Here is a 13,777-nt window from a genome sequence, read left to right as displayed (position 1 = left end):
AAAAAAAAAAAAAGAATGAAGAAGAGTGAAGATAAAACAATGATAAAAAAATCTTAGGGGCACAGCAAAAGCAGTACTAAGAGGGAAAGGAGTAACAATATAAATCTACCTCAAGAAACAAGAGAAGCATATATCCTTACACCTAAAAGAAACTAGGAAAAGATTTTAAAAAGCCCAAGGTGAGTAGAAAGTAGGAAATAAAAACTATCAGAGAAGAAATAAATGGCATAGAGACTAAAAAATATATATGTATATGTATATATGCGTAAATATGTATATGTATATATGTGTATACATGTATATACATTGTGCCTGTGTGTTTATATATCAATAAAACCAAGAGTTGGTTCTTTGAAAAGATCAACAAAATTGACAAAACCTCAGCCACCCTCATTAAGATAAAAAAAAAAAAAAAGAGAGAGAGAGAGAGAGAGACTCAGTTAAAATCAAACAAAAGGGGAAAACTGACACCACCGAAAAAAACAGAATTATAAGAAAATACTATGAAAAATCACATGCCAACAAATTGGACCACTCAGAAGAAATGCATAAATTCCCAGAAACATACTATTTTCCAAAACTGAATTGGGAAGAAATAGAAATCTGAACAGGCTATTACTAGTAATGAAATTGAATTGGTAACCAAAAACTTTCCCCCAAATTAAAGTTCAGGCCAACATGAATTCAAGGTGTATTCTATCAAACATTTAAAGAAGAGCAAATACCTATTCTTCTCAAATTATTCCAAAAATAGAAGAGGACAGAAAGCTTCCAAATTCATTCTATGAGACCAGCATTACTCTGATACCAAAATCAAAGACACCACAAATAAAGAAAACTACAGGCCAATATCACTGATGAACACAGATGCAAAAGTCCTAAACAAAATGCTAGCAAAATCACATTCAATAATACATTAAAATGATCATTCACCCCGATCAAGTGGACTTTATTCCAGAGATACAAGGACAGTGCAATATTCACAAATCAATCAATATGTTACACCAACTTAACAAAATGAAGGATAAAAACCATCTGATTATCTCAACAGATGTAGTAAAAGCATTTAACAAAATTCAACATCGTTCATATGAAAAACTCCCAACAAAGTCGGGTTAGAGGGAATATGCCTTAACATAATAAAGACCATATACGAAAAACCCACAGCTGACATCATACTTAATAGGTGAAAAATTGACATTTCCTCAGAGATTGGGAATAAGTCAAGCATATCCACTCTCACCACTTCTACTCAACATAATAGTGGAAGTCCGAGCCACAGCAATCAGATAAAAGAAAGAAAGCAAGGAAATAAAGGAGACAAGTAAGAGACATCCATATTAGGTAAGGAAGAATTTAAACCGTCACTATTCACAGATGACATAATACTATACATAGAACCCATAGAGACTCCACCAAAAAAAAAAAAAAAAAAAGCTATTACAAGTAATAAATGAAGTCAATAAAGATTCAGGATACAGATTAACACCCAGAGAGTCATTGTCTTTGTGTGTGTGCTCCCTAATCCATCCATTGAATACAAGTCAGAAAATTATAAATTTGATAACATATTTGATGGTACGATGAGGATCTAGAGAGATGGGGGAAAAGGGTATGTTCCTTAATTTAACCAGAACTGATGATTAAGTCACTTACGCTTGGGACCAGGATATTTGAAAACAATTAAAATAGGCCCCATGATTTCTGTTTAGGATCTTGCTTTGGATGTGAAGTATGCACACATGGAGTAATTAGAGAGCAATTTGAAGCAGTGTGTGGACACAAGAAGGAGATAAATCTCTATGCTGGGCATAAATGGACTGTAGAGACAAGAAAGCAACGGAGGGAAAGACAATCAGTTGTGCAGGAAACACAGATTACTGAGGAGATTGAGAATATTGGAGAATGAAGTATGAGCAAGAGCACAGAAATGGGAAATAGGTGATGCATCGATGGGCCATTGGTAGGCATGTGTGCCATTAACATAGAAGGTCCAGAGAGGACCAGGCCTTGAGTTTTTTACCTCAAGATGCTCACAGTCAAGCAGGGGGAATAATATGCAAAAAACTCATTATAGCATTAGTGGTTAGTGAGGACAGAAGGAAAGTAAAAACTTCTCTGGTGGAGGGAGTCTGGGAAGGCTTCTCGAGGGGGAGATAAAATTTGAAGAAGGAGACAGGGACTTTCAGGCTAAGAGAATACCAGATATAGTTGGATGGAAGGGAGATCTCTGGTGGGAAACAATCTTCCACGTACTTTGAAATCTAGTATCAATTATTTCTAAATTTATCAAAAGACCTACTACTTTATGAGACTTTGTTGTACAATAGCTTTGAGACTTCACATTTCAAGTATTTGTGAAAATTGGTAACGATTCATCAAGTATAATAGAAAAATAATTTTGGGGCACCTAGGTGGCTCAGTCAGTTGAGCGTCTGACTTTGGCTCAGGTCATGATCTCGTGGTTCGTGGGTTTGAGCCCCACGTTGGGCTCTGTGCTGACAGCTCGGAGCCTGGGGCCTGCTTCGGATTCTGGGTCTCTCTCTCTCTCTCTCTCTCTCTGACCCTCCCCTGCTAATGCTCTGTCTCTCTCTCAAACATGAATAATTTTTTTTAATGTCCATACTAACCAAAGTAATCAATAGATTCAATGCAATTCCTATGAAAATACCAACAACATTTTTCACAGAACTAGAGCAAACAATCCTAAAACTTGTATGGAACCACAAATGATCCTGAAGAGCCAAAGCAATCTTGAGAAAGAACAACAAAGCTGAAGACAGCACAATCTGAGATTTCAAAATATACTACAGAAGGAAACAATCAACAAAACTAAAAGGCAGCCTACAGAATGAGAGAAGATATTTGCAAAGAACATATCTGATAAAGGGCTGGTATCCAAAATCTATAAAGAATTTATCAAACTCAACACCCAAAAAACAAACAACCCAGTGAAGAAATGGGCAGAAGACATGAATAGACACTAATCCAAAGATGACATCCAGATGGCTAACAGACACATGAAAAGATGTTCAACATCACTCATCATCAGGGAAATACAAATCAAAACCACAATGAGGTATCACCTCACACCTGTCAGAGTGGCTAAAATTAATAACTCAAGGAAACACCAAATGTTGGCAAGGATGCAAAGAAAGGGGAACCTTCTTGCACTGCTGGTGGGAATGCAAAATGGTGCAGCCACACTGGGGAACAGTATGGAAGTTCCTCAAAAAATAAAAAATAGAACAAGCCTATGATCCAGAAATTGCACTATTAGGTATTTGCCCAAAGGATACAAAAATGGATTTGAAGGAGTACATACACCCCAATGTTTATAGCAGCTTTATCAACAATAGCCAAACTACAGCAAGAGCCCAAATGTCCATCAACTGATGAATGGAAAAAGAAGATGCGGTATATGTATATATATATTCAATGGAATACTACTCAGCCATCAAAAAACAACAACAATGAGATCTTTCTATGTGCAATGATGTGGATGGAGCTAGAGTGTATTAGGCTAAGCAAATGAAGTCAGTCAGAAAAAGACAAATCTCATATAATTTCACTCATATGTGAAATTTAAGAAAGAAAACAGATGGACATATGGGAAGGGTGATAAAAAGAGAAGAGAAAGAAACTAAACCACAAACTCAATGATAGAGAACAAACTGAGGGTCCATGGAGGGAGGCGGATGGGTGATGGGCATTAAGGAGGACACTTGTGATGAGCACTGGATGTTGTATGTAAGTGATGAATCACTGAATTCTACTTCTGAAACCAATATTGTACTGTAAGATAATTAAATAGCTAAAGTAAATAAATAAGAAAATAAATAAATAAATAAGAAAAAAGCCAAAATATACTACAAAGCTGTAGTAATCAAGACAGTATGGTAATGGCACAAAAATAGACACATAAACCAATGTAGCACAATAGAGATCCCAGAAATAAATCCATACTTATAGGGTCAATTAATCTACAAGAAAGGAATAATATGCAATAAGGAAAAGACCATCTCTTCAACAAATGGTGCTAGGAAAACTGGACAGCTACATGCAAAAGAATGAAACTGGACCACTTTCTTACACCATTCACAAAAATAAACTCACAATGGGATTAAAGTCCTAAATTAAGACCTGAAACTACAAATATCCTAGAAGAGAACATAGACAATAATTTCTGTGACACTGGCCATAGCAACAATTTTCTTTGTGCTCAGACAAGAGAAACAAAAGCAAAAATAAACTATTGGAACTGCACTAATGTAAAAGCCTTGTACACAGCAAAGGAAACTATCAATAAGTCAAAAAGGCAACCTGTTGCATGGGAGAAACAAATGTTATGACTGATAGGGAGTTAATATCCAAAATATGTAAAGAACTGATACAACTCAACACTCAAAATAATGAATAATCCAACTTACAAAGGGGCAGAAGACATGAATAGGTATTCTTCAAAGAAGACATACAGGTGGCCAAAAACACAGGAAAAGACACTCAAGGTCACTAACCATCAGGGAAGTGCAAAATAAAACCACAATGAGCTATCCCTTCATGCCTGTCAGAATGCCTAAAATACAAATGCCAGGAAATAACATGTGTTGGTGAGAACATGGAGAAGCAGGAACCCATGTGCACTGGTGGTAGTAATGCAACTTGGTGCAGCCACTGTGGAAAACAGTATGGAGATCCCCCCAGAATTAAAAATAGAATTACTATATGATCCAGTAATTCCACTATCAGTATTTACCCAAAGAAAATGAAAAGACTAATTTGAAAAGATAGACATATGCCTATGTTTCCTACAACATTATTTACAATAGCCAAATTATGGAAGCAACCCAAGTGTCCACGGACAGATGCATGGATAAAGAAGATGTGGTGTATATATACAATAGAATATCATTCAGCCATTAAAAAAGAATGCCATCTTGTCATTTGCAATGGCACGGAGGACCTGGAGGGTATAAATAAGTGGAATAAGTCAGAGAAAAACAAACACCATATAATTTCCCTCTATGTGGAATTTAAGAAACAACACAAAGAAAAAAACAAGCAAAAACCTGGACTCAAACACAAGAACTGGTGGTTGTCAGAGGGGAGGTTGGTGGGAATTTGAAACAGATAAAGGGGAGTAAGAGTACACTTATATGGATGAGCACAGAGAAACGTATAGAAGTATTGAATCGTTATATTGTACACCAGACACGAACACTGTATGTTAATTACACTTGAAATAAAAAAGTAAAGGGGCGCCAAGGTGGCTCAGTTGGTTAAGTGTCCAGCTCAACTCAGGTCATGATCTCACAGTTTACAGGTTTGAACCCCGTATCAGGCTCTGTGCTGACAGCTCAAAGCCTGGAGATACTTCAGATTTTGTGGGTGTCTCTCTCTGCCCCTCTCTCATTCGTGCTCTCCGTCTCTCAAAAATAAATAAACATTAATTAAAAAAAAATAAAGAATTAATAACAATCTCAAACTCTTCCAAAAATAGGAGGAAATACTTTCAAACTATTTTAAGAGGCCAGCATTATCCTGATACCAAAGCCAGATAAAGACATCATAAGAAAAGAACTCCACAGTCCAATATTCTTGATGAATGTGGATGCAAATTTCCTCAGTAAAACATTTGCAAACTGAATAAACCAATATATTAAAAAGATCATACGTTGTGTCTAAATGGGATTTATTCCAGGGATGCAAATATGGTTCACTATCGGCAAATCAATAAATGTAATACATTACATTAATAAAATGAAGGATAAAAAACATGATCGTCTCAAAAGATGTAGATAAAGCATTTCACAAAACCCAATACCCTTTCCATGATAAAAACTCTCAACAAACTGGATGTAAAGGGAATGTACCTCAACATAATAAAGTCCATTAACACACAGCTAACATCACACTCAACAGTGAAATTATGAAAGCTTTTTTTTCCTAAGATCAGAAACAGGACAAGGGTGCCCACTGTCCCCACTTTTATTCTACATTTCACCAAAAGTCCCAGTCAGAGAAATCAAGTAAGAAAAAGAAATAAGAGGCATCCAAACTGGAAAGGAAGAAGTCCAACAGAATGTATTTGCAGATGATATTATCTTATGTACAGAAAACGCTAAAGAGTCCACCAAAAAACTGTTAGAACTAATGACCAATTTTATTGTTTGAATCAAAGTTGTAGGATACAAAATTAACATATAAAAATCAGTTGTGTTTCTATAATACCAACAACAAACTATGGGGAGTAGAAATCAAGAAACAATCTTATTTACACAAGGGTTAAAAGGAATTAGATACTTAAGAATAAGTATAACCAATGAGGTGAAAGATCTGCACATTGAAAACTACAAGACACTGATGAAAGGTGTTCAAGAAGACATAATTAAATGGAAAGATATGCTGAACATGGTGAAGAAGTAGGGGGACCTGAAGCTCCCTCGTCCCTCAAACACAGCAGTATTGAGGTGAGAAGACTTGGAATTCTAGGAATCCTGGCTACAGACTGACAGAAACATCTCCAGGGGCCCACGGGGACAATGTGATGGGCCCTAGGTGCATGATTGAAAACCGGGAGAGATAAAATGGGCAGCATAGGAATGGAGGGGAGGGATCTCCTTCTGTGGAGACAACAGAAAGAGAAGGAGAGGCTGTGGAAGTGTAGGATTACATTTGGACAAGAGAAAAACCACAGACTGGGAAACGGAGAAAGAGCTAATTTCTCATTGTGAGGCTTTTTCAGCCCTGTTCGTGTGCCTGGAAAGGAGGGGAGCCAGCCGCAGGCACGGTGGCTAGCTCCCAGGAGCAGTAGAAGAGAGCAATCCTCTCCCATGAGCGCTGTGAGAAGAAGGCAAATAACCATTCCAAGGACAAAAGACCCTGCAGGCACCCGCCAGCCAGAGGCCCTTAGTCAGCTGGCTGGCAGAATGACAGTACCCTGGAACCAGGGTGCACGGAGCAGGATCTTTTAAGGCATCAGGATTTGAATCCCAGCAAAGCACCTGGGAGGCATGGGAGACTGTGGAGTGGAACAGAACTGGCCCACTCAGGCCACTGTGAAAATGGCCTGAACAGAGTGGTTTGGGACACCCAGCGTGGGGAGGAGAGACAGGGGTGTCGCCATTTTTTTTTTACCCATCACCAACAAGGTGGGGTTTCAGGGAATGGACAATGGGCCCACAGTGGAGGTGGGACCGCCTACCCCAAACCATGCCCCTCTGTGCCTGGTAACTGCATATCTAACAGGCAAGATTGACACTGACAGAACCAGACAGCCCCTCCTCCAGACCAGCGCAGCCACCAGTTGCAAGTCACCATCAGATATCAGCCCAGTGGTTTTGCATTCTCTGATTTGATTCTTGGTCAATTCTTGTTTCATGTGTGTATATACATATATACATATGTGTACACACACACACACACACACACACATATTTTTTTTTTCCTCCTTTTCTTCCTCTTATTTCTTCCCTTCTCTAGTCTGGTTGTTCTGGTTTTTGGTTTGTTTAAGCAGACTTTTTTAATCTATTCTTTTTACACCTCTTCTGTATCTCCTTCTTTATTTTCCTCTCTCTCTCTCTCTCTCTCTGGACTAAGCTATATAGTTTCTCTGATTTTCTGCCTGCTCAATTTTTTTTCTTTTCCTTTTCCCTGCCTCTGTCATTTCTCTCTTTGTATGGGATAAGGCCTTTTCCATCACCTCCCCCATCTTATTTAAACTTTTCCAGATATACTTCAATGAACAAATCAAAGCACACCTGGTGGAAGGTTCAAACCACCACTACAAGTAGGGAGATAAAGCAACCAGAGTCATAACAACAGAGAGCATGAAACACACTCCAAAAACACCTCCTAAAGAGCCAAGCCCTGAACAGCGTATGATCCCTTTTTAATATAGTAGTGATCACAGGTGCAGGACTCATAACAAGCTATTAAAACACATAAGGGACAGAAAACTAGCCAATATGATGAAATGGAAGAATTCTCAAAAGAAATTCCAGGAATAAATGACAGCTAGAGAATTGCTCAAAACAGATATAAAAAATATAACTGAGTGAGAATTTAGAATAATAGTCATAAGATTAATAGATGGGCTTGAAAAAAGCACAGATGATAGCAGAGAATCTATTACTGCAGAGATCAAGGACCTAAGAAATAGTCATGACAAATTAAGAAATGTTGTAAATGAGGTGCAAGATAAACTAGATGCAGCGACAGTAGGATGGAGGAGGCAGAGGGGAGATTAAGTGAAATAGAAGATAAACTTATGGAAAATGATGAAGCCGAGAAAGAGATAAGTAAATATTAGAACACGAGGGGAGAATGAAAGAACTAAGTGATTAATGAAATGTAATAATATCCGTATCACAGGAGTTCCAGAAGAAGAGACAGAAAGGGGCAGAAGGTCTACTTGAACAAATTATAGCTGAGAACTTCCCTAACCTGGAGAAGGAAATGGATATCCAAATCCAGGAGGCACAGAGAACTCCCTTCAGATTTAACAGGAATAGATCTTCTCCACGGGATACGATAGTGACACTGGCAAAATACAGATAAAGAGAGAAATCTGAAAGCAGGTAGGGACAAGTGGGCCTTAACTTACAAAGGTAGACACATAAGGGTAGTGGCAGACCTATCCACTGAAACTTAGCAGGCCAGAAGGCAGCGGCAGAAAATATTCAACGTGCTGAATAGGAAAAATACGCAGCCAAGAATCCTTTATCCAGTAAGGCTATCATTCAGAATAGAAGGAGAGATAAAGGCTTTCCCAGACAAACAAAAACTGAAGGAGTTCATGACCACTAACCCAGCCCTACAAAGAGATGCTAAGGGGAACTCTGTAAGTGGAATGCTGCAAAGATTACAAAGGACCAGAAACATCACCACAAGCATGAAACCTACAGATAACACAATGACACTAAATCCATATATTTCAGTAATAACTCTGAATGTAAATGGACTAAATGCCCTAAGCAAAAGACCTAGGTTATCAGAATGGATAAAAAACCAGATCCATCTATATGCTGTCAACAAGAGACCCATTTTAGACCTGAGGACACCTTCAGATTTAGAGTGAGGGGGTGGAGAACCCTCTATTATGCTACTGGAAATCAAAATAAAGCTGGTGAAGCCATACTTATATGAGACAAACTAGATTTTAAACTAAAGGCTGGAACAAGAGATGAAGAAGGGAATTATATCATAATTATGGTATCAATCCATCAAGAAGAGCTAATAATTGTAAATTTTATGCTCCCAACTTGGAGGCACCCAAATACATAAGTCAATTAATCACAAATATAAGCAATCTTATTGATAAGAATAAATTAATTGCAGGGAACTTTAATACTCCACTTACAACAATGGACAGATCATCTAGGCAAAAATCAATAAAGAAACAATGGCCTTGAATGATACACTGGACCAGATAGACTTGACAGGTATTCAGGATTTTTCATCCAAAAGCAGCAGAATACACATTCTTCTCAAGTGCATATGGAACATTCTCCAAGATAGATCACATGCTGAGTCACAAAAAGAGCCCTCAATTAATATAAAAGAATCGAGAGCATACCATGCATATTTTCTGATCACAGCACTATGAAACTTGAAATCAACCACAAGAAAAAGTCTGGAATGCCTCCAAATGCATGGAGGTTAAAGAACATCCAACTAAAGAATGAATGGGTCAACCAGGCAATTAAAGAAGAAATTAAAAAATATATGGAAGCAAATCAAAATGAAAACACGACAGTCTAAACCCTTTAGGATGCAGCAAAGGCAGTCCTAAGAGGAAAATACATTGCAATCCAGGCCTATCTCAAGAAACAAGAAAAATCCCAAATACAAAATCTAACAGCACACTTAAAGTAACTAGATGCAGAACAGCCAAGAAACCCCAAAGTCAGCAGAAGAGAAATAATAGAGTAGAGCAGAAATAAACAATATAGAATCTGAAAAAACAGTTGAACAGATGAGTCTAAGAGCTGACTTTTTGAAAAAATAAAATTGATAAACCCCTAGCCAGACTTCTCAAAAAGAGAGAGGACCCAAATAGATAAAATCATGAGTGAAAGGAGACAGATCACAACCAACACCACAAAAATACAAACAATTATCAGAGAATACTATGAAAAATTATATGCTAACAAACTGGACAACTTGGAGGGAATGGACAAATTCCTAGACACCCACACACTACCAAAACTCAAACAGAAAGAAATAGAAAATTTTAACAGACCCATACCAAGCCAAAAAATGGAATCCGTTATCAATAATCCCCCAACAAATAAGAGTCCTTGGCAAGATGGCTTCCAGAGAGATTCTACCAGATATTTAAAGCAGAGTTAATATCTATCTTTCTCAAGCTGTTCTATAAAATAAAAATGGAAGGAAAGCTTCCGGACTCATTCTATGAAGCCAGCATTACCTTGATTCCCACACCAGACAGAGACCCCACTAAGAAGCAGAATAACAGACCAATATTCCTGATGAATATGGATGCAAAAATTCTCAACAAGATACTAGCAAATCAAATTCAACAGTATATCAAAAGATTATTCACCACGATCAAGTGGGATTCATTCCTGGGCTGCAGGGCTGGTTCAATATTCGCAAATCAATCAATGTGATACATCACATGAATGGAAGAAAAGGTAAGAACCATATGATCCTGTCAATAGATACAGAGAAAGTATTTGACAAAATATAGCATCCTTTCTTAACAAAGACCCTCAAGAAAGTTTGGATAGAAGGAACATACCTCAACATCATAAAAGCCGTATATGAAAAGCCCACAGCTAATATCATCCTCAATGGGGAAAAACTGAGAGCTTTCTGTCTGAGATCAGGAATACAGCTGGGATGTCCACTCTCACCACTGTTGTTTAACGTAGTGTTGGAAGTCCTAGCATCAGCAATCAGACAACAAATGAAATAAAAGGCATTCCAACTGGCAAAGAAGAAGTCAACTTTCACTTTTCACAGATGACATAATACTCTAGATGGAAAATCAAAAGACTCCACCAAAAAGCTACTAGAACTGATACATATGAATTCAGCAAAGTCACAGGATACAAAGTCAATGTACAGAAATCAGTTGCATTTCTATATACCAATAATAAAACAACAGAAAGAGAAATCAAGAAATTAATCATATTTACAATCGCACCAAGAGCCATAAAATACCTAGGAATAAACCTAACCAAAGATGTAAAGGATCTACATGCTGAAAACTATAGAAAACTTATGAAGGAAATTGAAGAAGACACAAAGAAATGGAAACAAATTCCATGCTCATGGATTGGAAGAACAAATACTGTTAAAATGTCAATGCTACCCAAAGCAATCTACATATTCAATGCAATCCCAATCAAAATTGCATTGGCTTTCTTCTCAAAGTTAGAACAAACAATCCTAAAATTTATAGGGAACCACAAAAGACCCTGAATAGCCAAAGTTATGTTGAAAAAGAAAACCAAAGTGGGAGGCATCACAGTCCTGGACTTTAGCCTCTCTACAAGGCTCATCAGGACAGTATAGTACTGGCACAAGAACAGACACTGGCCAATGGAATAGAATAGAGAACCCAGAATTGGATCCACAAATGTAAGACCAACTAATCTTTGACAAAGCAGGGAAGAGTATACAATGGAAAGAAGAGGTGTTTTTTTTTTTCATTTTTGAGAGAGAGAGACAGAGCATGAGCGGGTGAGGGGCAGAGAGAGAGGGAGACACAGAATCCGAAGCAGGCTCCAGGCTCTGAGCTGTCAGCACAGAGCCCGATGCAGGGCTTGAACTCACAGACTGTGAGATCATGACCTGAGCTAAAGTCGGATGCTCAGCCAACTGAGCCACCCAGGCGCCCCAAAAAGAATCTCTTTAGCAAATCATGCTGGGAGAACTGGATAGCAACATGCAGAAGAATGAAACTAGACCGCTTTCTTACACCACACACAAAAATAACTCAAAATGGATGCAAGACCTAAATGTGAGATGAAGCCATCAAAAACTTAGAAGAGAAAACAGGCAACAACCTCTTTGACCTCAGCCACAATAATTTCTTGCTCAACACGTCTCTAAAGGCAAGGGAAATAAAAGCAAAAATAAACTATTGGGACCTCATCAAGATAAAAATCTTCTGCACTGCAAAGGAAACAATCAACAAAACTAAAAGGCAACCAACAGAATGGGAACAGATATTTGTAAATGACATATCAGATAAAAGTTAGTATCCAAAATCTATAACAAACTTACCAAACTCAACACCCAAAAAGCAAACAACCCAGTGAAGAAATGGGCAGAAGATATGAATAGACACTTTTCCAAATAAGATCACCAGATGGCCAACAGACACATGAAAAGATGTTCAACACCAGTCATCATCAGGGAAATACAAATCAAAACCACACTGAGATACCACCTCACACCAGTAAGAGTGGCTAAAATTAACAATTCAGGAAACAACAGATGTTGGCAAGGATGTGAAGAAAATGGGAACCCTCTTGCACTTTTGGTGGGAATGCAAACTGGTGCAGCCACTCTGGAAAGCAGTGTGGAGGTTCTTCAAAAAATTAAAAATAGAACTACCTTATGACCCAGCAATAACTCTACAAGAACTTATCCAAAGGATACAGGAGTGCTGATTCACAGGCATACATGTACCCCCATGTTTATAGCAGTGCTTTCAACAATAGCCAATTTATGGAAAAAGCCCAAATGTCTATCAACTGATGAATGGATAAAGAAGATATGGTTTATATATACAATGAAATACTACTTAGCAATGAGAAAGAATGAAATCCTGTCACTTGTAGCAACATAGATGGAACTGGAGGGTGTTATGCTAAATGAAATAAGTCAGTCAGAGAAAGACAGACATCATATCTTTTCACTCATAAGTGGAACTTGAGAAACTTAACAGAAGACCACGGGGGAAAGAAAGGGGAAAAAATAGTTTCAAACAGAGAGGGAGACAAACCATAGGAGACTTTTAAATACAGAGAACAAACTGAAGGTTGATGGTGGCGGGGAGGGAATGGGTGATGGGCATTGAGGAATGCACTTGTTGGGATGAGCACTGGGCATTGTATGTAAGTGATGAATCATGGGAATATACCCCCAAACCAAGAGCACACGGTATACACCGTTATCTAACTTGACAATAAATTATATACATTAAAAAATTTTTATTGAAAAAAAAGGTATCCCATGTCCATGGATTGGAATGATTAACACTGTTAAAAAGTCTACACTACTCAAAGCAATCTACAGATTCAATTCAATCTGTCAAAATTCTGACAGCATTTTTCACAGAAATAGAAAAAAAAATCCAAAAATTTGCACAGAACTAAAGACTCCAAACAGCCAAAACAATCTTGAGGGGAAAAGAACAAAGTTGAAGAAGTCATTCCTGATTTCAAACAATTTTACAAAGCTAGGGTAATCAAAACAGTATGGTGTTGGCATAAAAAACACATAGATCAATGGAACAGAATAGAGAGCCCAAAGATAAACTTTTTATATATAGTCAAATTTCAGGAAAGGAGCCACAAAAACTTGTGTTGAGAAAACTATAGCCACATGTAAATGAATGAAACTGGACCCCCTATCTTATGCTATACACATAACTCAACTCAAAATAAAGACTTGAATACCTGAAACCATAAAACTCCTAGAAGAAAACATAGGAAGTAAGCACATTGACATTGGTCCTGGCAGTAAGTTTTTAGATGACACTAAAAACAAAGACAACAAAAGCAAAACCAAACAAGTG

At 37.7% G+C, this 13,777-nt stretch overlaps 1 protein-coding gene across 4 annotated transcripts in view; it reads right to left on the bottom strand.

Moving 5' to 3' along the window:
• LOC131486637 (phosphatidylinositol 3,4,5-trisphosphate 3-phosphatase TPTE2-like) overlaps positions 1-13,777 on the bottom strand; it is a 166,476-nt gene that overhangs the window by 131,828 nt on the left and 20,871 nt on the right. The gene's annotated exons all lie outside the window — the stretch shown is intronic.

This window comes from Neofelis nebulosa, chromosome 1 (genome assembly GCF_028018385.1).
Source record: "Neofelis nebulosa isolate mNeoNeb1 chromosome 1, mNeoNeb1.pri, whole genome shotgun sequence".
Taxonomy (NCBI): Eukaryota; Metazoa; Chordata; class Mammalia; order Carnivora; family Felidae; genus Neofelis; species Neofelis nebulosa.
Note: the sequence above shows the minus strand (reverse complement) of the source record. Positions and strands in the feature narration are given on the sequence as shown.